This window comes from Rhinoraja longicauda, chromosome 32, assembly GCF_053455715.1.
Source record: "Rhinoraja longicauda isolate Sanriku21f chromosome 32, sRhiLon1.1, whole genome shotgun sequence".
In the NCBI taxonomy this organism is placed as follows: Eukaryota; Metazoa; Chordata; class Chondrichthyes; order Rajiformes; family Arhynchobatidae; genus Rhinoraja; species Rhinoraja longicauda.
The window spans coordinates 19,364,565-19,389,232 of NC_135984.1; positions in this window are offsets into that span (position 1 = coordinate 19,364,565).

Genomic DNA, 24,668 nt, shown 5'->3' on the forward strand with positions numbered 1-24,668 from the left:
CGAGTTAAACCGTTACTTTGGATCTGTCTTCACTGAGGAAGATACACACAATCTCCCAAATGTTCTAGGGGCCGGAGAACCTAGGGTGATGGAGGAACTGAAGGAAATCCACATTAGGCAGGAAATGGTTTTGGGTAGACTGATGGGACTGAAGGCTGATAAATCCCCAGGGCCTGATGGTCTGCATCCCAGGGTACTTAAGGAGGTGGCTCTAGAAATAGTGGAAGCATTGGAGATCATTTTTCAATGTTCTATAGATTCAGGATCAGTTCCTGTGGATTGGAGGATAGCAAATGTTATCCCACTTTTTAAGAAAGGAGGGAGAGAGAAAACGGGTAACTATAGACCAATTAGTCTGACATCAGTGGTGGGGAAGATGCTGGAGTCAATTATAAAAGACGAAATTGCTGAGCATTTGGATAGCAGTAACGGGATCATTCCGAGTCAGCATGGATTTACGAAGGGGAAATCATGCTTGACAAATCTACTGGAATTTTTTGAGGATGTAACTAGGAAAATTGACAGAGGAGAGTCAGTGGATGTGGTGTACCTCGACTTTCAGAAAGCCTTCGACAAGGTCCCACATAGGAGATTAGTGGGCAAAATTGGGGCAGATGGTATTGGGGGTAGGGTACTGACATGGATGGAAAATTGGTTGACAGACAGAAAGCAAAGAGTGGGGATAAATGGGTCCCTTTCGGAATGGCAGGCAGTGACCAGTGGGGTACCGCAAGGTTCGATGCTGGGACCCCAGCTATTTACGATATACATTAATGACTTAGACGAAGGGATTAAAAGTACCATTAGCAAATTTGCAGATGATACTAAGCTGGGGGGTAGTGTGAATTGTGAGGAAGATGCAATAAGGCTGCAGGGTGACTTGGACAGGTTGTGTGAGTGGGCGGATACATGGCAGATGCAGTTTAATGTAGATAAGTGTGAGGTTATTCACTTTGGAAGTAAGAATAGAAAGGCAGATTATTATCTGAATGGTGTCAAGTTAGGAGGAGGAGGAGTTCAACGAGATCTGGGTGTCCTAGTGCATCAGTCAATGAAAGGAAGCATGCAGGTACAGCAGGCAGTGAAGAAAGCCAATGGAATGTTGGCCTTCGTAACAAGAGGAGTTGAGTATAGGAGCAAAGAGGTCCTTCTACAGTTGTACCGGGCCCTGGTGAGACCGCACCTGGAGTACTGTGTGCAGTTTTGGTCTCCAAATTTGAGGAAGGATATTCTTGCTATGGAGGGCGTGCAGCGTAGGTTCACTAGGTTAATTCCCGGAATGGCGGGACTGTCGTATGTTGAAAGGCTGGAGCGATTGGGCTTGTATACACTGGAATTTAGAAGGATGAGGGGGGATCTTATTGAAACATATAAGATAATTAGGGGATTGGACACATTAGAGGCAGGAAACATGTTCCCAATGTTGGGGGAGTCCAGAACAAGGGGCCACAGTTTAAGAATAAGGGGTAGGCCATTTAGAACGGAGATGAGGAAGAACTTTTTCAGTCAGAGAGTGGTGAAGGTGTGGAATTCTCTGCCTCAGAAGGCAGTGGAGGCCAGTTCGTTGGATGCTTTCAAGAGAGAGCTGGATAGAGCTCTTAAGGATAGCGGAGTGAGGGGGTATGGGGAGAAGGCAGGAACGGGGTACTGATTGAGAGTGATCAGCCATGATCGCATTGAATGGCGGTGCTGGCTCGAAGGGCTGAATGGCCTACTCCTGCACCTATTGTCTATTGTCTATTGTCTAAAATGGATCGTAACAAATCTTCTGCCGACTTTGCATCTATTTCAATCAGTCCAAAAGATATAAGGCTGCTGTAGATTTGCTGTCATCTAATTTACACAATCTCATAGTGAAATTCTACTTTGTGTTTCCTTCTGCAAGGAAATAAAAGCATCATTTGATGGTCATGACAAAGTGGGATTTCCATTATAAAACAAAGAACAAAAGAATGATTTTTGTATTATGCCCACCAGCAACTTGTTATTCTTCACATTTTTGCCGCATTCAAAATTATAGAGGGAATTAAAATAAAATGCAAATAATGCATCATTTGAAGTTTCTCGGTTGCATTCAAGAATGTCTTCAGACCTTTCAGAAATTAACTGAATTTTGAATTGATGTTGTTTTGATAATTATTTTCTCATGATGAGAACATTTTTACTTTATCAGCAACACTGTGTTCTGTTATTTTACAAATCACCTCTTCCATGATACATTTGTTGCAATGGACAGAGTAATGAGAATTTTTCATCCCAAATATTCATCTAAATGTTTGAATTGGGGATGTTTGAGATATTTCAGTATTAAGACAGAGTGCCATAACTTCCCATCCCCTCCCCTTTCTGCGTTCCGCCTGTCCACCTGCGTTCCGTAACTCCCTGGTCCACTCGTCCCTTCCTACCCAAACCACCCCATCCCCGGGCACTTTCCCCTGCAACCGCACGAGATGCAACACCTGTCCCTTTACCTCCCCCCTCAACTCCATCTAAGGACCCAAACAGTCTTTCCAGACAGAGGTTCACCTGCACCTCCTCCAACCTCATCTATTGCATCCGCTGCTCCAGATGTCAACTTATTTACATCGGCAAAACCAAACGCAGGCTCGGTGATCGCTTCGTTCAACACCTGCGCTCGGTCCGCGTTGGCCAAACTGATCTCCCGTTGGCCGAGCACTTCAACTCCACCTCCCATACCCAGTCTGACCTTTCTGTCATGGGCCTCCTCCAGTGCCATAGTGAGGCCCACCGGAAATTGGAGGAACAGCACCTTATATTTCGCCTGGGCAGCTTGCAGCCCAGTGGTATGAACATTGACTTCTCCAACTTTAGATAGTTCCTCTGTCTCTCTCTTCCCCTCCCCCTTCCCAGATCTCCCTCAATCTTCCTGTCTCCACCTATATCCTTCCTTTGTCCCGCCCCCCTGACATCAGTCTGAAGAAGGGTCTCGACCTGAAACGTCACCCATTCCTTCTCTCCTGAGATGCTGCCTGACCTGCTGAGTTACTCCAGCATTTTGTGAGTGTTAAGACAGATGTGTACAAGTGTGCCAATGTGAAGAATCCCTGATCCAATGACATATGGACTTGGTGATACCACACCTGGCATATTGCTGAGACACAAGAAACTGCAGATGCTGGAATCTTGAGCGAAACACAAAGTGCTGGAGAAACGCAAAGGGCCAGGCAGGGAATGGACAGGACCCAAAACATCAACTGTCCTTTCCTTGCCCGGATCCTGCCAGGCCTGTTGAGTTCCTCCGGCACTTTGTGTTTTGCTCTGGAATATTGTCTACAGCTCTGATCTCCTGACCTAAGGAAGGATATGCTTGCGATAGCAGGGAGTATTGTGAAGCTTCGCCGAAATGAGTTCGATGAGCAATAAGGTAGACTAAGATTATTACTCGAGTTGAGAATAATGAGTGATGATCTCATTGAAAACTACAAAATTGATATGGGGCTTGTCAGAGCTGTAGATCTGGCTGTAGATCAAAAAACAATGGCTATCTCAAACTAAGTGCTGGACTGAGATAAGAAAATATTCATTAATGGCAAAACTAGTTAAAATTCCCTACGTAACAGGGCTGTGAAAACTCAGTGTTGTGGTGAGTATATTCAACACAGATTTTGGTATCGTTTTAAATAAAGGGATATGGAGTTAGTGCAGGGAAATGCCATGAGGTAGAAGAACATCTTATTGAATGGCAGAGCAAGCACAAGGAATGAAACTCCTGCTTCTATTTCTAATATTTTGGTGCTTTTATGTCATTAACATAAAATATTCTACATGTTATGAAAATGTGTATGAAATATCTACTTTGTTAATAAGTTAATTATAGAGCAAAATCTCTTCAAACATTTGCAAAGTCCTATCCCACTTTGTAAATAGATGAACACAAAGTCAATATATGAACTGACATGACATGCTGTGAAATTACTAATTGATCTGATTTTTAAAAGAAGCTGAGGTGTTTAGTTCCAAGCCTAATCTTCTCAACATCATTGACTATTAAAATATTTTCAGAATTTTCTTTCCTCAGAAGCCCTGAAGGTCTCTTTCATTGAGCTTATTCAAGCCTGAGATTGATATAGTTTTAGCCATTTAAGGGGAAATGGGTTCAGAATGGAAAATTCGAGTTAATGCAAGATTTCAGCTGTGATCCTGAATTCTGACCTTTCTGTCCTAGGTCTCCTCCATTGTCAGAGTGAGGCTAAATGCAAATTGGAGGAACAGCATCTCATATTTCGCTTGGGCAGCTTACAGCCCAGTGGTATGAATATTGATTTATCTCGCTTCATGAGAGGAACAAATCGGGTAGATACACAGAATCTCTTGCACAGAGCAGGGGATTCGAGGACCTGAGGACATAGGTTCAAGGTGAAGGGGAAAAGATTTAACAGGAATCTGAGGGGTAACTTTTTCACACAAAGAGTGATGGGTGTTTGGAACAAGCTGCCAGAGGAGGTAGTTGAGGCTGGGACTATCCCAACATTTAAGAAACAGTTAGACAGGTGCATAGATTGGACAAGTTTGGAGGGATATGGACCAAACACAGTGACTAGTGTAGCAGGGAAATGTTGGCTGGTGTTGGCAAGTTGGGCCAAGGGGGCCTGTTTCCACACTGTATCACGTAAAGACTCTATGACTAATAACCCTGGCATTCCCTCTCTCTCTACCCCCTCCCCCCACCCATCTCACACTAGCTTCTCGATTTCACCCAGCATACAGCTATCGTTACTTTTTTGCATATCATATCATATCATCATATATTTACAGCCGGAAACAGGCCTTTTCGGCCCTCCAAGTCCGTGCCGCCCAGCGATCCCCGTACATTAACACTATTCTACACCCACTAGGGACAATTTTTCACATTTACCCAGCCAATTAACCTACATACCTGTACGTCTTTGGAGTGTGGGAGGAAACCGAAGATCTCGGAGAAAACCCACGCAGGTCACGGGGAGAACGTACAAACTCCTTACAGTGCAGCACCCGTAGTCAGGATCGAACCTGAGCCTCCGGCGCTGCATTCGCTGTAAAGCAGCAACTCTACCGCTTTATCTCTCCACATCATCGTCCATATCTCTAATTTTCCTTTCCCCTGACTAGTCCGAAGAACGGTCTCAACCCGAAAGGTCACCCATTCCTTCTCTATAGTGATGCTGCCTGTTCCGCTGAGTTACTTCAGCTTTTTGTGTCTATCTCCTGAATTCTAAAGTAGATTCACAGAGCTGTAGGACCTACTCAAGGCCCTGTTTCTTTGTTCTTCTGAGATCCTGATTGAAATTAAACAGTTAGGATGATCATACTGCCATGTGTATGAGTTGTTTGACCTATGAAAGACGTCCTCCATTTTGATTGTACTGTTAAGATGGTCACCTTTCAACTTTTTTTAATGCATGAGATGCAAATGTACTTTTTCCATTGTTTTTGTCACTTGCCCAGTCTTGTCACAGATTAAGGTCAGTAAATAAGTTGTCAAATTAATTCATCAACCGAGAGTACATGTTTTGTTTTGCTTGTGATACAGCCATTATAGAGCTCCCATAAATTGTCAGTATCCCCCTCCTGCTTCCAGTTCATCTGAACTGAGGGGTACCAATATCCTTACAGGCAGGGTTGCGAGTGATACTCAGGAGGGTTTAACTAGAGAGAGGCAGGGTGGTGGGAACCAGTGTAGAGAGTCAGAAATTGGTAGGAGGATGGGAATGTAGAGGCCATGACCAGTAAGTCTCAAATGAAGGACAGGCAGGAAGAGGAGAAGGAAAATGGTGAGGCTGATGGGCCGAAGTGTATTTGTTTCAAGTATTGAAGAGAAAGCAGATGAACATAGACCCTACATCAGTGCTTGGGGTTAATGATGTTGTAGCCATTGTGGAAATGTGGTTACAAGAAGGACATGACTGCCAGTTCAGTGTTCTGGGGTTTCAATGTTTCAGACGTGATCGAGTGGGAGGCAAAGCAGGTGGAGTAGTAGCACTACTGATCAGGGGGGCCTGTCACGGCAACACATACCGAAGGGTTCATCCATCGATGCGATATGGATAGAGTTTAGAAAGGCGCAAGCACTCTAATGGCATTGTACTAAGGCCCCCGATAGCAAGCAGGAGACAGAGGCCGACAGATTACCGAAAGATGCAAAAGCAACAAGGTTGGCTTAGTAGGTGACTTTAACCTCTCCAATATTGAATTGACTTGCTCAATGCCAAAGTTTCGAGGGGGCAGAATTTGTGAGGTGTATCCAAGAGGTCTTCTTGAAGAAGTATGTGGATAGTTTAAACTGAGAAGGGAATGCACTGGTCTTCTGTTGCGAAATGAGTCTGGCCATGCGTTTCAGTGGAAGAGCATTTTGGGGATAGGGATCGTAAATCCATAAGAGGTAACCAGGGAGAAAATATCCAGGATCCAGAAGGGAATTTGTGCTTGGAGTCTGGGAATGCAGACAAGATACTAAATGAGTTTCTAAATGTTTTCACAGAGGAGAAGGACATGGACGACAGTGAGATCAATGTGGAGAATACTAATATGAAAGAGCATTTTGAGATTAAGATGGTGGTGGAGTTGCAGTTCTTGAAGGGCATTAAGGTAAATAAATCTCCAGGACCTGTTGGGATTTATCCTGGATTATTGAGAGAGGCAAGAGAGGACATTGCAGGAGCCTTGATAAATATCTTTGCATCTTCTCTACCCACAGGCAAGGTCCTGGTGAACTGGAGAGTAGCTAATTTTGTTCCTTTATTTCAGAAGGGAAAGAGAGAATCCAAGGAAATCTAGGGCAGTGAGCCTCTCATCCGTAGCAGAGAAGCTATTGGAGAGGATTCTTTGGAATAGGATTTACTATTTGGAAGAGAATGGGTTAATTAGGGGCAGACAGCATGGCTTTACACACAGCAAGTCGTGTCTTACCAACTTGGTTGAGTTTTTTTGAGGAGGTGATGAAGGTGATCAATGAGGATAGGGAGGTGGATGTCATGTACCTGGATTTTAGCAAGGCATTTGATAAAATTCTCCATGGTAGGATGATCCAGAAGATTAAGATGTGTGGGATTAACAGTAACTTGGTCGTATGGATTCAGAACTGGCTCTTGATAGAAGACAGAGGGTTGGGGTGGAAGGGCAATATTCTGGAGGTCTGTGACCAGTGGATGTCTACGGGGATCTGTGCTGGGACCTGTGCTGTTTGTGATGTGTACAAGTGACTTGGACGTAAATATAGATGGGTTGGCTACTAAGTTTGCAGATGACACCAAGACTGCCGGAGTAATGGACTGTGAGGAAGGGTGTCAGGCGGGATATAGAAGCGACAGCTACAGAAATAGGTGGAGAAATGGCAGATTAAGTTTATTCTGAGGAAAACTGAGATGTGGCACTTTGGGAGGTCAAATATAAGGGGAAAATCTTCAGTTAATGGCATGACCATTAACAGCATTGATGTACAGGGGGATCTTGAGGTCCAAGTCCATAAGTCCCTGAAAGTGCTGACACAAGTAAATAGAGTGATAAAGATGGCATTTCATGGGTTGCTTTCATAGATCGGGGCATTGAGCATAAGAGTCAGGCAGTCATGATGCAGGTTTATAGACAATAGACAATAGACAATAGGTGCAGGAGGAGGACATTCGGCCCTTCGAGCCAGCACCACCATTCAATGTGATCATGGCTGATCATTCTCAATCAGTACCCCGTTCCTGCCTTCTCCTCATACCCCCTGACTCCACTATCCTTAAGAGCTCTATCTAGCTCTCACTTGAAAACATCCAGTGAATTGGACTCTACTTCCTTCTGTGACAGAGAATTCCACAGATTCACAACCCTCTGGGTGAAAAAGGTTTTCCTCATCTCAGTCCTAAATGGCCTACCCCTTATTTTTACACTGTGGCCCCTGGTTCTGGACTCCCCCAACATCGGGAACATCTTTCCTGTATCTAGCCTGTCCAATCCCTTACGAATTTTATATGTTTCTATAAGATCCCCTCTCATCCTTTTCACTGTCTGCAAGACACAGATCAGGATTATGATGGGTTGCTCTTTCTATGCCTGGATGAGACCAGACACGACAAATCTCAAGAAGCTCAACGCCAAAACAGACGACTTTAACAGTTCCTCATCAATCACCAAAACAGCAAATCCTTCAAAACTGGTAGAGGGGGCTGCAGTGTTTAACATGTACAAAATTCCAGTAATGGTGAGACAAATTGCTGAGTCCTTGAGCATAATGCTAAAAGATGCTCTGTGGATCAGGAAGTCTTTTCTCAATGCTCGGCCACCATTTTTTTTTTGCCATTTGTTGGGGATTCTTACAAATAGAGTGCTCTGTGAAAAAGCTGTCATCTTTCACGATAAGCTGACCATGGGCAGTTCCAAAGAGGATCTGAACAATACATGGGCAATAAGGCCACTCATGCATCATTGAGTTTTCAAATCTGTCTGTAAACGTAGTAACCCAGATTAAACGATAGACAAATCACATTCTGCCCTAAAATTGAGTTTCGTTTCGTTTATGGATACAGCATGAAGCAGGCCCTTCGAGCCCACACCGGCCATCGATCTCCCATGCACTGGTTGTGTGTTATCACATTTTCGTATCCTACACATTAGATGCAATTTACAGAAGCCAATTAACCTTCAAACCTACTCGTCTTTGGAATGTGGGAGGAAACCGGAGCACCCGGAGAAAACACAAGTGGTTACAGAGAGAACATACGAACTCCGCACAGACAGCACCTAGGGTCGAAATGGGTCTCTGGTGCTGTAAGGCAGCAACTCTACCGCTGCACCACTGTGGCGTTTAGTGGAAATACCTTTACAATAAACGACTACTCTTAGAGTCCGACAGCACAAAAATAGGCCCTTTTGGCCTTATGAAGCTGAGACATCTGATTACTGGCTTTCTACGTTGTTGATATCAAGGATGAGGTTAAGACTTGAGGTTAAGACTTGATGGAATTGAAAAGTCCAGTTCACACATATCTGGAGCTGCCATTTCTGTAAGAAACAGGGAGCTTTCAGCCACTCGATGTCACAGACACTTTGTGTTTCTGTGTGTGTTGAAAAGCAGAAGGACAGATTGCCTTGAAGTTCCCTTTGTTGCTAATATTTAGCCCAGTGGTGTAACTCTGACAACCGAGCCACATACACTTTGCATGCAGCCTCTTTGCATAAACTACTGAGGAAAGTGAGGGCAAGGCAACTTCAATCGTTTGTAATTGGTTTGCTGATCAACTGGATAAAGTTAAGTATAGTTACAATATGTGCTAGGCAAAAGTGCTACTTCATTCTAATGTTTTTTTGCATTCCTACATTAGTATTTTTGACTTTTAATTAAACATTAGTCATTCATTTCTAATTTTCTTATTCAATTTGCTTGGATTTTATTTATCTCTACCAGAACTATGTATCACCTGCTTCAAAAAATATTTGAAAGAGGTAGACTTTGACAGCTTTAAACATTTTGGAATGACCTGTGGTGATTAGAAATTTATTCACAAAATGCTGGAGTAACTCAGCAGGTCAGGCAGCATCTCAGGAGAGAAGGAATGGGTGACGTTTCGGGTCGAGACCCTTCTTCAGACTGATGTCAGGGGGGCGGGACAAAGGAAGGATATAGGTGGAGACAGGAAGACAGTGGGAGATCTGGGAAGGGGGAGGGGAAGAGAGGGACAGAGGAACTATCTAAAGTTGGAGAAGTCAATGTTCATACCGCTGGGCTGCAAGCTACCCAGGCGACATATGAGGTGCTGTTCCTCCAATTTCCGGTGGGCCTCACTATGGCACTGGAGGAGGCCCATGACAGAAAGGTCAGACTGGGAGTGGGAGGGGGAGTTGAAGTGCTCAGCCACCGGGAGATCAGGTTGGTTAAGGCGGACTGAGCGAAGATGTTGAGCGAAGCGATCGCCGAGCCTGCGCTTGGTTTCGCCGATGTCAAGAATTTTCTTTGCTCCACTGCGGTGATTAGAAAGGTGATTTATGAAAGGCATGCTTCTCTATTTTTAAATTAATATTTGTCAATATTAGCATGCCACAGAGACATATTCGCAGCAGGATATGACGCACAGTTTAATAAATAAAAGCTTCTCAGAAAAATTTGAGTTAACTCTCTGCCCAAACACATAGACAAATATTTATTTGGAAGGACAAACAAAATTACGCCACATGGCACCAAGGCCATAGCCAGCAGACACAATAAAATACCGGTGGCATTCTTACTAATGGAATTCACTGTTGACTGTAAGTGGAAGTTGCAAATTGCCCTGTCCAGCTGAAAGATAATACTTGGTCGTGATGCGATTTTCTGCAGTAACAGGTAACCACAATTGCCAAGGTCAGAATCATGGTTATGAAAAATATCAGTGTAAAAATATGAATAGCTGCCCCAACAATAATCTGAATGTGATGTCGTCGAGCATTTCAGTAACAAATGCTGCATACCAACTATCTGGTGGGTTTTTTCCCCCATTGGAAAGGAATAATTCAGATATTGTGAAATACAGTGGTTGGAATTGATTGACTAATGTTGATTTTTTTTTCTCATTGACACACAGTAAAGTTATCTTCATTCTTGACGTTACTTCCTTAATTTCTAACTCCTTTCCACACATCTTTTCAAAGTCATGCTGTTTCACAAGTAACCTTGGAGCACAGATTTTTTTAACATTTCATTAAATGGCAAATTCAATCATTTTAATCAGTTTGCTGATCCTCTGGGAAAAGTTAAGTATTGTTACGTGCCAGACTTGAGTACTCCCTCTGCCTAATTCCTTTATCTTCTACTCTGGCTGGGATTATTGTCATCATATTCCCTCACCACCTCTCTTCAGTTATTATCAATTCATCGCAGGATCGAAACAAGGAATCACCAATGCTGGTTGACAAAAAAATACACTAAGTGCTGGAGTAACTGAACGGGTCAGGCAGCATCTCTGGAGAACATGGACAGGTGACATTTCATGCCAGGACCCTTCTTCTGTCCATGTACCCATTGCAACGTACATGGATTGACCCAAAATGTTGATAAATAAATAGGAAATATTCTTTCTACTTTGTGTAGTTTAGGCCACTGGATGCCACAAACTGCCTTTAAATTAATAAATTACTTTCCTACTGCGTTCAATTATTGTACTTAAGAAAATGTGACAAATCAATTTGGGCAAGGCAATGTACCTTGTTAGCTCTTGGAATCTCTTTCTCCGTTTCATTCATTCTGGTATTGCTAACAATATCTATCAACTCTGGTTAGCGCCTCAAAGATCTTTTAATTTTCTCTTAAGCCCCAAGCACATCTATGAACAATTGTACAATTCTGAGCAAGAACTCGTACATCCCATTGTATCGGTGATATTTTCCAATTAGTCTCAGCCTTTTGCACTTTTCCATAGTTTTATGTTTAGAGATATAGTGCGGAAACAGGCCCTACGTCCCACTGAGTCCATGCCCACTAGCGATCACTTGCACTATCCGACACACTAGGGACGATTTACAATTTTTACCAAAGCCAATTAACCTACAATCCTGTACGTCTTTGGAATGTGGGAGGAAACCCAGCGCAGTCACAGGGAGAAAGTACAACTCCGTGCATGCAACACCCTTAATCAGGATTGAACCCAGGTCTCTAGCACTGTAAGGCAGCAACTCTACCACTTTACCACTAGTCCGGCATTTCTTTTCCTTTATCAAAGCTGCATCCACACATACTATTGAATCAAATTCCATCTCTTTCAGGCAATGCATTATAATTAACTGCATTAAAAATTCTATTTACATACTTTCTTGCGTCTATTTCTATTGAACCTTTTAACCTTTATCTTCGGTATCCTCATTCTTCGTACCACAATAATCTACCTCATCTCTCACTCATCTATCAACCTTACATTTCCATATCTTCTTGAGTTCTTCTATTACCTTTGTCAATGTTTACCATGTTTACAAGTTTTGATTAACCTGACATTTTGAATTATGCCCCATATGCCTGGGGATATATATATATATATATTAAAGGGCAATGTTTTCAAACCTAATCTGTGGGTCTCTGTAATGCATACTTCCCTTCAAGTCTGAAATATTATTAGTGCTGCCTTGTTTTTATCCCTCAGTAAACACTATATTTATCTTGCCACAATCCTTTGATTTTATGGGTTTCATTTGTCATTTGTCATTATGCAGTGCACGATTTGTTAAATATTTTTTTAATGTCAATATTCATAAGATCACACATATTTCCTTATTAATCAAATATATGAGACAATGTAGCAATATATGATTGTTTTTTTAATAAATTTGTCCTGCCTTTCATTTCTAGGTTTCTCCAATAGATTTTGTGTCGGATCATTGGTGCTAAACATTTCCCCTATCATCCTTGGCATAGCATACCTGGGATCACCAGGATTATCCCCTTACTTTCCTTTAAGCATGGATGGAATCCCACAGTCCTCTGATAACCTCCCACATCTGAGCATGATTACAACGTGGTAGCGACAGCATTTACTTCTGTTAGCAAAGTAGGATGGACCAAACTGGACTAGGCAGCCTTTCTTACTCCTCGTGGAGTGCAGCCAGTTTTGAAATGCCATCTAATCAGCTTTTCTATGACCTCTGCCTAAGGATGTACTTACATTGGAACTCTGAGCACCAATACATGATCTTCACATTCTCAATGTTATCACTTACTGGGTTAAGCTGAAACTTAAATGGACCTTAGGTTTTACCCGAAACTCAGTGACACCTTTCTTATCCAAGTCAGAAGTTCATTTTGGATACAAGGAACGGCAGATGCTGGTTTAGAAAAACAGACAGAAAGTGCTGGAGTAACTCAGTGGGTCAGGTGGCATCTCTGAAGAACATGGATAGGTCACATTTTGGGTTGGGACCTTTCTTCAGAAGAGGATCCTGAAGCAGGATCCCAACTCGAAACATCACCTATCCATGTCCTCCAGGGATGCTGGCTGACCCGCTGAGTTATTCCAGCACTTTCTGTCTTTTTTTCGGAGGTCCATTGGTTCAAATTCCACCTCACAAATTTAACCATAGATTTGAGGTGGGCATTGCAGTTTACTACATAGTAGGATGCACTGTCCTCGTCTTTTAGATGAGACAGCAACCTCAGATACCAACCTCTTTATTTGGTGATTTCTAAGATTCTATTTGAAAAAGAACAGGACATTAAAACCCAGTATCCTTGCCAATACTTAAGCACAGCCAAGATGAATAAAATATCAATCTTACAATCTGTCTGAGGACCGACGAGACTCTGGCACTGGCGACTTGAGCCAACTGGCCGAGCTTGTGGTGGCCTCCCTTCCCTTGACCGACGACAATACTCCAGTCCGACTGTACACCGACTCCTGGGCGGTTGCCATTGGTATGGCTGTATGGATGACACTGTGGTAGTCCCAAGGGTGGGAGAGATATGGTCGCCGGGTGTGGGGACAGTCATTGTGGATCAGGATATGGGAAGCGCCCAACTGTGGAACCATCATGGTATACCATGTGAACGCGCACACTGGTGGGAGAGATGCTGAGGCCCTGTTCAATACTGCAGTGGAAGAGGCGGCACTTATTCGAACGGTCACCTCGCCCCGCGGATGGGCATTTGGCCGCCGGTGCACATGCCGCACGAATAGCCTCCTGGGCATAGCGGGGGCATGTAAGTGGGCCGACTAACAGGGGGGTGGCCCTTTCCCAGGATGAGGTACTAACAGCCATCCAGTCGTGTGCGGTATGTCAGGAAGTGAAGCCCCCGGAGCTGCCTTGCTGGGGCAGTGGGATAGACTGAGCGGAGAACTGGGCCAGGAAGAATCTGGCAAATTGACTATAGTGGCCCAATGTTCATGTGTCAGAAAAGGTTATGTGCTCTGACCCTGGTGGGCACTTATTCTGGGGTCCTAATAGCTGTCCCTGCCTGTAAGGTCAAGCAGGACCACAGGTTGCATGGCCTGCAACAGCTAATGGCCGTGTATGGCACCCCATGGGAAATTCTGTCTGATAACGGGTCCCACTTTACAGGTAACAAAGTGGGCAGCTGACAGTGGGGTGCAGTGGACTCCCCACAGCCCATATTACCCGCAAGCGGCAGGGCTTGTGGAGCGTATGAATGGTCTCTGAAGAGAGCAGATATGTGCACTCCAGTCATTCCAAAATTGCACCAGGTTTACGTTCTCAACATTGTCTGTAAAATGATTTAGGGCCGATGCAAGGAACTACAGATGCTGGAACCTTGAGCAAAACATAAAGTGCTAGAATAACTCAATGGGTCAGGCAGCATCCATGGAGAGATGGACTGGTGACCCTTCTTCGTGCTGATCGTAGTACGAGGGAGAAAGCCAGAAAGGAAAGGTGAGGTGGGAAAAACTTGATAAATGACAGATGGATACAGATGGATACAGGTTCAACTAGTAGATAGATGGTGTAAATGACAAAAGCTGGAGGTGAAAAAGGAAACAAAAGTGTTTCCAAAACAAAATAGGAAGGAATATAGGTGGAAGAGGACGGGGCTTCATAAATTCATAAATGATAGCAGAATTAGGCCATTCAGCCCATCGCCTCCACCATTCAATCACGGTTGATCTATCTCTCCCTCCTAGCCCCATTCCCTGCCTTATCCCCATAACCCCTGTCACCCGCACTAATCAAGAATCTATCAATCTCTGCCTTAAAAATATCCATTGACTTGGCTTCCATAGCCTTCTCTGCCAATGAAACCCACAGATTCACCACCCTCTGACGAAAGAAATTCCCCCTCATCTCCGTCCTAAAGGAGCATCCTTTAATTCTGAAGCGATGACCTGTGGTCCTAGCCTATCTCACTAGTGGAAACATCCTCTCCACATCCACTCTCTCTGTGCCCAGAGGAAAGAAGGGCAGGATAGTGGGAGAAATGGGTGGGCAACGGAGGGGAGCACAGTAATGAGAGAGTTGGTATGGATGGTATTATTTTAAGGCATCGGTTTTCCTTGATCCCACTTTACCATGCAAAGGGAAGTTTATTCAAATATGTTTGCTCACATTTCAGTTCATCAACCATTCAAACAATGACTATTTGAAGATCATGATGTATTTGACTTCATAACAGCAGTAAATAAGGTTTAAATGAATGGTGGTGCATAAATGTGGCACAGAGCTGCTGCCTCACAGCACTAGTGACCTAGGTTCGATCCTGACCTTGGGTCCTGTCCACGAGGAGTTTGCACATTCTCCCTGGGACTGCGTGGGTTTCCTCCCATATCCCAAAGACGTGTGAGTTTGTAGGTTAATTGCCTTCTGTAAATTGTTCCTAGTGTGTAGTGTGTAAGGGGTGGACAAGAAAATATAGAATTAGTACGATCAGATGATTGATGGCAGCGTGGACTCGGTAGGCCGAAGGCCTGCTTCCCTGCTGTATCTCTGAACTAAACTAAACTAAAACTTAAAGGGGAGACACAAAAGACTGCAGATGCTTGAATCTAAAGAGAAAAAAAAAACTGAAAAAAAAAAGAACTCAGCAGGTCAAGCAACATCTGTGGTGGAAAACTGGATGCTTCGGATTGGGACCTATCTTCAGACTGATGGAGTATCAGGGAGATAGCTGGTAGAAGTGGTGGGACTGGTATGTAAGTGGCAGGACTAATAATTAGTATTTGTGTTAAATGTGCATATGCTACATAATCTCAGGATTTCTTTCAGTATCCCAATGGAATATTGAATTGTAGAATTACTTAACTTAGGAAGTATTTCTAGGAAAAGTAGAAAATAAAGGTCTGGGAAGTCGTTGATGAGATGGTGGTGTCAAGCAATGAAGCTTTGAAATAGGCCGCGGGATTTTTCTCTGCTCGGCGGGGGCTTCAATGTCGGGAGCCACGACCGCCCCGACGTGCAGCAACAGTGGCAAGCGACAGCATGTTCGCCCGCTCCGGATCGCGGGGCTTCGGTCAGCCCGCCGCAGACCTTTCACCGTCCGGCGTGGCCTGGAACGTGGCAACCACAACAGCCTGACCGCGGGAGAGGACAGCAGGGGAAGGGAAAAGACATTCTGGCCTTCCATCACAGTGAGGAGGGGACTGGAGGAGACTCACTGTGATGGATGTTTCTTTTTTTTTTCTTTTTTTATGTGTTGGTTGGGGTTGTGTAATTTGCTTATTTTATTGCTTTTATTGTTGGACTGTGGGTGACTAAATTTCGTCCAAAAAACTTGTTTTTTGGATGACAAATAAAGATATCTTGAATCTTGAATCTTGAATCTTTGAGTTAAATTCGAAGTTTAAATGTTCTTGAGATTATACCATCAGGTGAACATCTACTGTAGATGGTGGTAGAAATCTGCTAAAATGTCTTCTGTTTAAATGCAACTTAGATAGATGCTGCATTTAACTGCTTTTGAAAGGTTTTACAGGCTCAATAGTGCTGATTACATCAAGGACGTGGCTTGGGACAGTGGCGCAGCAGTAGATTTGCTGTCTTACAGCACCAGAGACCTGGGTTCAATCCAGACTACGGATGCTGTCTGTGTGGAATTTGTACATTGTGACCACGTAGGTTTTCTCCGGGTGCTCCGGTTTCCTCCTACATTCCAAAGACTTACTGGTTTTTAGGTTAATTGGCTTTAGTAAGATCATAAATTGTCCCTAGTGTGTAGGATAGTGTTAGTATATGGGCATCGCTAGTCGGCGCAGACTTGATGGGCAGAATGACCTGTTTCCGTGCAGTATCTCCAAAGTCCAAAGTCTAAAGTCTAATTAAATTGCATTCATTTTCTCACCCTATCTTTGAAAATGCAAAACAAGTTATTCATGGTAGATGTAAAAATAAAGAAAACTGAAAATTGATCGTAATTATATTCAGCCGGTGCAGAATGTAATCCAACTTGGGTCATGCTGGCAATAGGCTGTTTGTTTCCGCAATTTAACATGCATACTGTAATGTAGCGAGATTAAATTTAACCATTGTCCTCTGTATGTAACAGAATTTGGTGTTCTATTTAAAACACAATCTGCTTCCCTTGTTAAGAGTCAGCAGCAGTAAAGTCCAATGGAAAAAAATCTGTTGCTCATTTTGATTAACCTTTACCCAGCAGATACTAAATGATCACACATATGAGAGATTCCCATTTTAAGCAAATCAAACTGCAAATCCATTAGTCAGCATGACTTCTGCACTTAATAAAAGGCAAATTGAATCATGGTTCTCTCTAAATTTGCAAACAGCAATGACTTGTGTTAAAGAGATTCAACTTCTGACCCAAGTTTAAGGATTATACACAGTTGACATAACCCAGATTTTGGTTTCATAACCTTTGAGGAACTACTGTCCAGAAGCCAACAATGGTCAACACCTTCCAATTGATAGGAACTGTACCTGCACCAACGTTGAAAGTTAGGATAGGCATATGTGTTTAGTTCCACAAAGCCAAGCAACAAACATTTAATAACGCATTTCCGATTTTATCTTCTGATTTCATGTTTCCTGGTCAGACACCAAGCACTTAAATGCTTGTAAATTTGTGTTGATTTTTCAATTGGTTGAAAATAGAATAATTCAGAAGGTAAAATAGAGTAGAAGAGTAGCATACAGTGTGCAAGGATAACACAGCTGTGGAGAGAATAAGATGCTTCAATATGAGAAAAAAGCTTTCATATTCCCATCACAACGACCTTGGGTTTAACCTTCTTGCAATCAGATATTGAATGAAATCATTTTGATACATCTTGTTCCATTGCGCGAGCTCTTTCCAAATATTCAAGTTGGCTTTTTTTTTGTCAGTATCATCATTATAATACAATGCAATTTACTCATAATATACTGAATAAACCTCATAATGCACCATCTCATCATGAATGCTACGATGATAAAGAATGGCCCATTGTCATTCTTGTCAGGTGATGTCATTAACAGATGCTGACCTGTGAGATTTGCAAGGAGGTTGATTTACATTTAAATGTTTCCAGGGAAAGCAAAATGCATATTTTATAAATGCGGCAATAATAGCCAGATTGGTCTGCTCACTCACAATGCTGTGCAGCAATCTATGTATGAATTGATAGAACCTACAGGGATAATGTAGCAGGATGAGATTACTAGAAACTGCTGATTGTGGAAATATCTGCACATGCCACAGAATTTAAAGACAAATATTGAGGAAACAAGACACTGTGCAAGACGTTGTTAGAGAGAAGATTGAGTTAGTCTGGCTTCAGTCTTTAACTGATACCGCAAACGAGCTTTACAAATCTTCAAGTGGAAAAGATTACAATATGTGGTTCTGGAAATACTCAGCCTGTTAGGCAGCATCAAGCCTCTGAAGAAGGGTCTCGTCCCGAAACATCATGCATTCCTTCTCTCCAGAGATGCTGCCCGTCTCGTTGAGTTACTCTAGCTTTTTTGTGTCTATCTTAGGCAGCATCAAACTTCTCCTGGATGTCGGCAAGACCAAGCGCAGGCTCGGCGAATGGTTCGCTGAACATCTCCGCTCAGTCCACCTTGGGCTATGTGATCTCCCGGTTGCAAAACACTTTAAATCCCCCTCCCATTCCCACGCTGACCTTTCTGTCCTGGGCCTCCTCCACTGTCAGAGGGAGGCCCAACACAAATTGAAGGAACAGCACCTCATATTTCGCTTGGGTAGTTTACAACTCAGTGGTACGAACACTGATTTTTCCAATGTCAAGTAACCCTTGCTTTCCCTCTCTCTCCATCCCTCCCCCATCCTAGTTCTCCGACTAGTTTCACTGTCCTGATTAATTTTACTGGTTGCATGCCTCCTTTTCATCTCCCCCTCAGCTAACAATGAACCATTCTACATTTCCTTATCTTCATCTGCTTTGATCGAAGGTGGACATCTGTTGTTTTCACACCTTACTCTTCCACATCTCTAGAGACCCTCTACCCTGACTCTCAATCTGAAGAAGGGTCTCGACCCAAAATGTCACCCATTCCTTCTCTCCTGAGATGCTGCCTGTCCTGCTGAGTTACTCCAGCATTTTGTGTCCATCAAACAAAATCAATATTTCTGGATGAGGACCTGTCATCAGACCCTCTGGCACAAGTTCTGGAGTAGATCACTCAATGCCCTCTCTAGATCCTTACCTGGAAAAGGGACAGCAAATAGAACTGTTTCTCTCACCACAGGTGCTGTCAGGTGTGCTGGGTACTTCCAGTATTCTCTGTTTGTATCATCATGGGAAACTCCTGCATGATTTGCTGCTCATGGTCACAGAACATTTGCCACATAAGGGTTTACGACAAAGCCAGTGTACACAAGGTGGCAGATAAAGTGATAAAGGTGTATGAAGCTGTGGAGGATTGCACAGTGGGAAAGCCTACAGTCAGTCCATTGCAAACGTTTATGTCACTTCACTTTCTCAGGCATGTTAAGAGAGAGAATGAGAGAAATCTGCCCATCTCTATGTGTGTGCGTGTGTGCGTGCTTGTTGTTATAATTCAACTCCCTTTAATGTACAACAAATTACACAACACTGCATTACTTATGCCTTCAGCAGTAGCTTGGAAGCCATGTAAATAAACGTTCCGATCCACTGCAATATGGAACAGTACAGCACAATAACAGACCCTTCGGCCCACAATGCCTGTGCTGCCCATTTTGGTCAATTAAACTAATCCCATCTGCTTCCATGTGGTCCATATCCCTGCATTCTCTGCTGTACATATATCATTTTGTAAATCCTTCTTCAATATTGCCATTGTATCTGCTTGTATCTGCCATTGTATGGTATGTAGGTTAAATGTATCTACATTAAAGGTATGTAGGTTAATTGGCTGGGTAAATGTAAAAAATTGTCCCTAGTGGGTGTAGGATAGTATTAATGTACGGGGATCGCTGGGCGGCACGGACTTGGAGGGCCGAAAAGGCCTGTTTCCGGCTGTATATATATGATATGATATGATATGATATGATTGTATCTCCTGACAGCACACTGCAAGCACTCCGAGAATGTTGCCTTTGTCCTACATTGTGGTGGCAACAGAAGGCAAGTTTGAGTAACATCATTTTTTGTAAGATACCTCAAATATTAGTCCTTCTCGAAAAGGTAAGCTAATCGCTGCCTAATAACACATTGGGCGTGATCTCTTGTGGAATGCTACATTTCACTTCTTATCCTCCCACTCTGATCAGTGTGTTCAATGGATCCATTATTCTTCTAGGTTATTAAATTCCTAGATGGCGACTAACATGTAGTCAATGTTTGGAAGCAATTTATTTCAATGCTAACTTCCAAATCCACACTATTCTATGAACCACTAGCCTACCCAATCTCTTTAAAATCAAGAATGAGAAAGATTATGCATTAACAAGAGCGATAATCCAGCAACATACCTGCCAATTGTTCATATGATAGACACAAAATGCTGGAGTAACTCAGCATGACAGGCAGCATCTCTGGAGAGAAGGAATGGGTAACATTTTGGGTCGAGATCCTTCTTCAGATGTTCATAATCCCTTCACGTAGCTCTGGTGTGGGGGGTGGGGGAGAGCTCTTGTTTAAATTGTGGTCAGTTTTCAGGATAAGATGGCACAGATTGGTGTGGAATATTAAAACTGGAAGTGCTGACATCAACTCAATGCGGACATTGAATGGTGACATAAACTGAAGAGTCTTTCGCCTGACACCTGTCTGTGACTCTTGCAACGCATGCTGCCTGAGCTGCTGAGGGCTTTCTGTTTTTACTTCAGATTTTCAGCACCTGCAATTTATTAACTGATTTTCATCCATGTTATAACCTGCCTGCTGGCTCCGCTCTTTAGGCTGTGCATGTAACAACTTATAAAGATGGTATCTGGTTTTTGACAGAGGTATAAGTGCCTGAGTTGGATACCATTTTCAGAAGGGTTGAGGTTACCCACCATCTATATAAAGGTGTTTCCAAACCTTAACTACAGTCCAAATTATTCATTTGCTGTAGATCTTGAGGCTCTGGTATTCTCTTTGTACATCAGTATGCAGTCGCTTTTTTGATCTTTCAATGGACAGCCACTCGATTATTTTTAATGTTTTTACCTCCATTAAGATGTTGACAGGAAGAAAGGCGTGCAGCTACCTTTGAGTGCAATTCACATCACGTAACTCCATGATCATCGGTGCAAATGAACCAATATCAAATTAGCCCTGTTTTCCGCTTTCAAATGTTTGTCTTCGTGCAACTCAAATTTTTACAGCAAGAAATCCGATCAACATTTATTACTGTTACTAACGCACATTCCAGCCTGCTCATACACTATTTAGGAGCTATAAATGGAATCTTTCTACACACATTGGTGAGAGATGTGAATATCTGTAAAGAGAAAGCCCATGTGCATTGCTGAGGAAAGGCCATTTCTGAGACTGGGACTTCGGATGCTGCATTTTGGAAATAAGAACACATGAATTTTTTATGACCTCCAGAGAGAAAATAAACTCAGAGCAAATTGTCAACTCACATCAAATGCAATGAACCTGTCACTATATCACAGACCATCTCAACCACTATGATAATGTAAGATCTTGATAAAACACAAAGTGAACTGCTATCTAAGTGGAAATGATGCACCGAGGATTGGGTCACAGAATCATGAAAATTTCAGAGGTATGTAGGAAAATAACTGCAGATGCTGGCACAAATCGAAGGTATCACAAAATGCTGGAGTAACTCAGCGGGTCAGGCAGCATCTCAGGAGAGAAGGAATGGGTGACGTTTCGGGTCGAGACCCTTCTTCAGACTGGAAATTTCAGAATAGTAGAGTGCTCTTATCAGAGCTATCTAGTCCACTCCTATTTTCCTGCTCAGTTCTTTAATCAATTTTTTACTTACAGTGTTTATTTAATTTTCTCTTGAACTCAAGAGAATGATTAAGCTTTGTTACCCAGTCTTGATAATGGATTCCACAGTCTCTTAAACTGCCATATGATGTACATCACACAAATTTTCCACCATGGCTTAAAATCGCAAAGCAAAACTGCAGATGCTGGAACAATGCTTGGTAGCAGGGATGGTGTGGAGGCTTAATGGTAGAGTTGCTGCCTTACTGCGCCAGAGACCTGGGTTTGATCCTGACTGCGGGTGCTGTCTGTATGGAGTTTGTACGTTCTCATCGTGAGCAGCGTGGCTTTTCTCCGGGATCTCCGGTTTCCTTACACACACCAAAGACAAACAGGTTTGTAGGTTAATTGGCTTGGTATAATTATAAATCTGAAGAAGGATCTCGACCTGAAACGTCACCCATTCCTTCTCTCCTGAGATGCTGCCTGACCCACTGAGTTACTCCAGCATTTTGTGATACCTTCGATTTGTGCCATCATCTGCAGTTATTTTCCCACATAAATTGTCCCTAGTGTGTGCAGGGTAGTGTTAGTGTGTGGGGATCGCTGGTCGACATGGACTCAATGGGCCGAAGGACCTGTTTCCGTGTTGTATCTCTAATCCGAACTAAACTAAACTAAAAAAATGATGTACATCAGACAGATTTTTCACCAAAATCCCAAAACTAAACTGCAAATGCTGGATAATGCTCAGAGACCGTAAACACACTGGAAACACACAACAAGCTGTATAACAAAGAAGAGGAGTTAACATTTCAGGTGGAAGATCCGTTTCCCTTTCTACAGATGCTGCCTGATTTTAACGGTATTATTTTGAGTGTGACTTGTTTGGGAAAACACCTGCTTTCAGGCTGAATGGTTGTGGGTTCAAATTCAACTTAAAGGACTTGAATGTAAACGTGCAGGTCAAAATTCCAGTGCAATAATAAGAGCAAGTTGTATGCTCTGAGTGTTGGGTGATAAATGGATCATTAAATTCAGTCCTTGCTGGTTCTTTCAACTGAACATAAAATATCTTGGCACTATTTCAAAGAGCAGGAACTTATTACCAGTGTGCTGGGCATTCCATATTCTTCAGTGGAAAAGTAGAAATCGTTTTAGTTTCAGAGATACAGCATGGAAACAGGCCCTTCGGCCCACTGAGACCATGCCGACCACCAATTACTCGTCCACACCAGTTTATTGTTATCTCACTTTCTCCTCCATTACCAACACATTAAGGGCAATTTTACAAGAGGACAATTTACCTACAAACTCGTACATCTTTGGGATGTGGGAGGAAATTGGAGCATCGGAGGAAACCCACGTGGTCACAGGGAGAATGTGTAAACTCGACACAGACAGTTCCGCAGGTCAAGTTCAAACCTGGGTCTCTAACGCTATGAGGCAGTAGCACTACCAGCTGTGCCATTGCTCCATCCTAAATAGATTATCTCCCATTATTCCATTGGTTGCTAAGCCTGCTGTGTGCAAGTTGGCTAGTGACATTTTCATGAGAACCTTGATTTCCAAGGTATGTAACGATGACTATGGCATTGTTTACCATAAAGTGTTGTCAGAGTATTTATGTATCTCACAGGGGAACTTGCTGAGATGACAGACCATTTCATTCTTGACGTCAATACTCCACCTATGAAGAGGGTGTTCCAAATCTTTTGTTAAAAGAGAGTGGTGGGGGCCTGGAACGCATTAGGGTGGTGGTGGAGTAAGAAACTGTCGTGGCATTTCAGAGGCTTTTAGATATGTACATGGATTTGTGAGGAATAGAGGGATATGCACCATGAATAAGCAGATGAGTTCCATTTCACTTGATATCATGTTTGGCATGAACATGGTGGGCCGACGGATCCGTTCCTGTGCTGGGTTGTTCCATGTTCTATATCTTTCAAGTTTCTGCTGTGCCTGGGATCCCTGAAAACCTCATAGTCAAGCAGTTACTGTTTGTTGGTGGAAGAGGATTAGCAGAGGAAAGGTAATCAACACTGTGAATGGAGAGCATCAGCAACGTTGCTATTAAAGCATTGAAACTAGAAGACAGTGCATTCAAAGTTGTCACTAAACACGCCACCACACCCAAGAAACTTCCAATTAAATATCTGAACACATCACGGCACGGTGGCACAGAGTTCCTACTTAACAGCACGACAGACCCAGGTTCGATCCTGACTACAGGTGCCATCTGCACGGAGTTGATACGCTCTCCCAGTGACCGCGTGGGTTTTCTCAGGGAGCTCTGGTTTCCTCCCACCTTACAAAGACATACAGGTTTGTAGATTAATTGGCTTCAAAATAAAAATTGTAAATTGACTGTAATGTGTAGGATAGTGCTAGTGTTCTGGGATCGCTGGTCGGTGCGGACCCGGTGGGTCCAAAGGCCCTGCTTCTCTGCTGTATCTCTAAACTAAAGGAGGTAGTTTAAACTATTGAAGGTAGGGTACTGTCATGGATAGAAAATTGGTTGACAGACAGAAAGCAAAGAGTGGCAGGCAGTAACTAGTGGGGTACCGCAAGGCTCGGTGCTGGGACCGCAGCTATTTACAATATACATTAATGACTTGGATGAAGGGATTAAAAGTACCATTAGCAAATTTGCTGATGATACAAAGCTGGGTGGTAGTGTGAACTGTGAGGAAGATACTATGAGGTTGCAGGGTGACTTGGACAGGTTGTGTGAGTGGGCGGATGCATGGCAGATGCAGTTTAATGTGGATAAGTGCGAGGTTATCCACTTTGGTGGTAAGAATAGGAAGGCAGAATATTATCTGAATGGTGTCGTTAGGAAAAGGGGACATACAACGAGATCTGGGTGTCCTAGTGCATTAGTCACTGAAAGAAAGCATGCAGGTACAGCAGGCGGTGAAGAAAGCCAATGGAATTTTGGCCTTCATA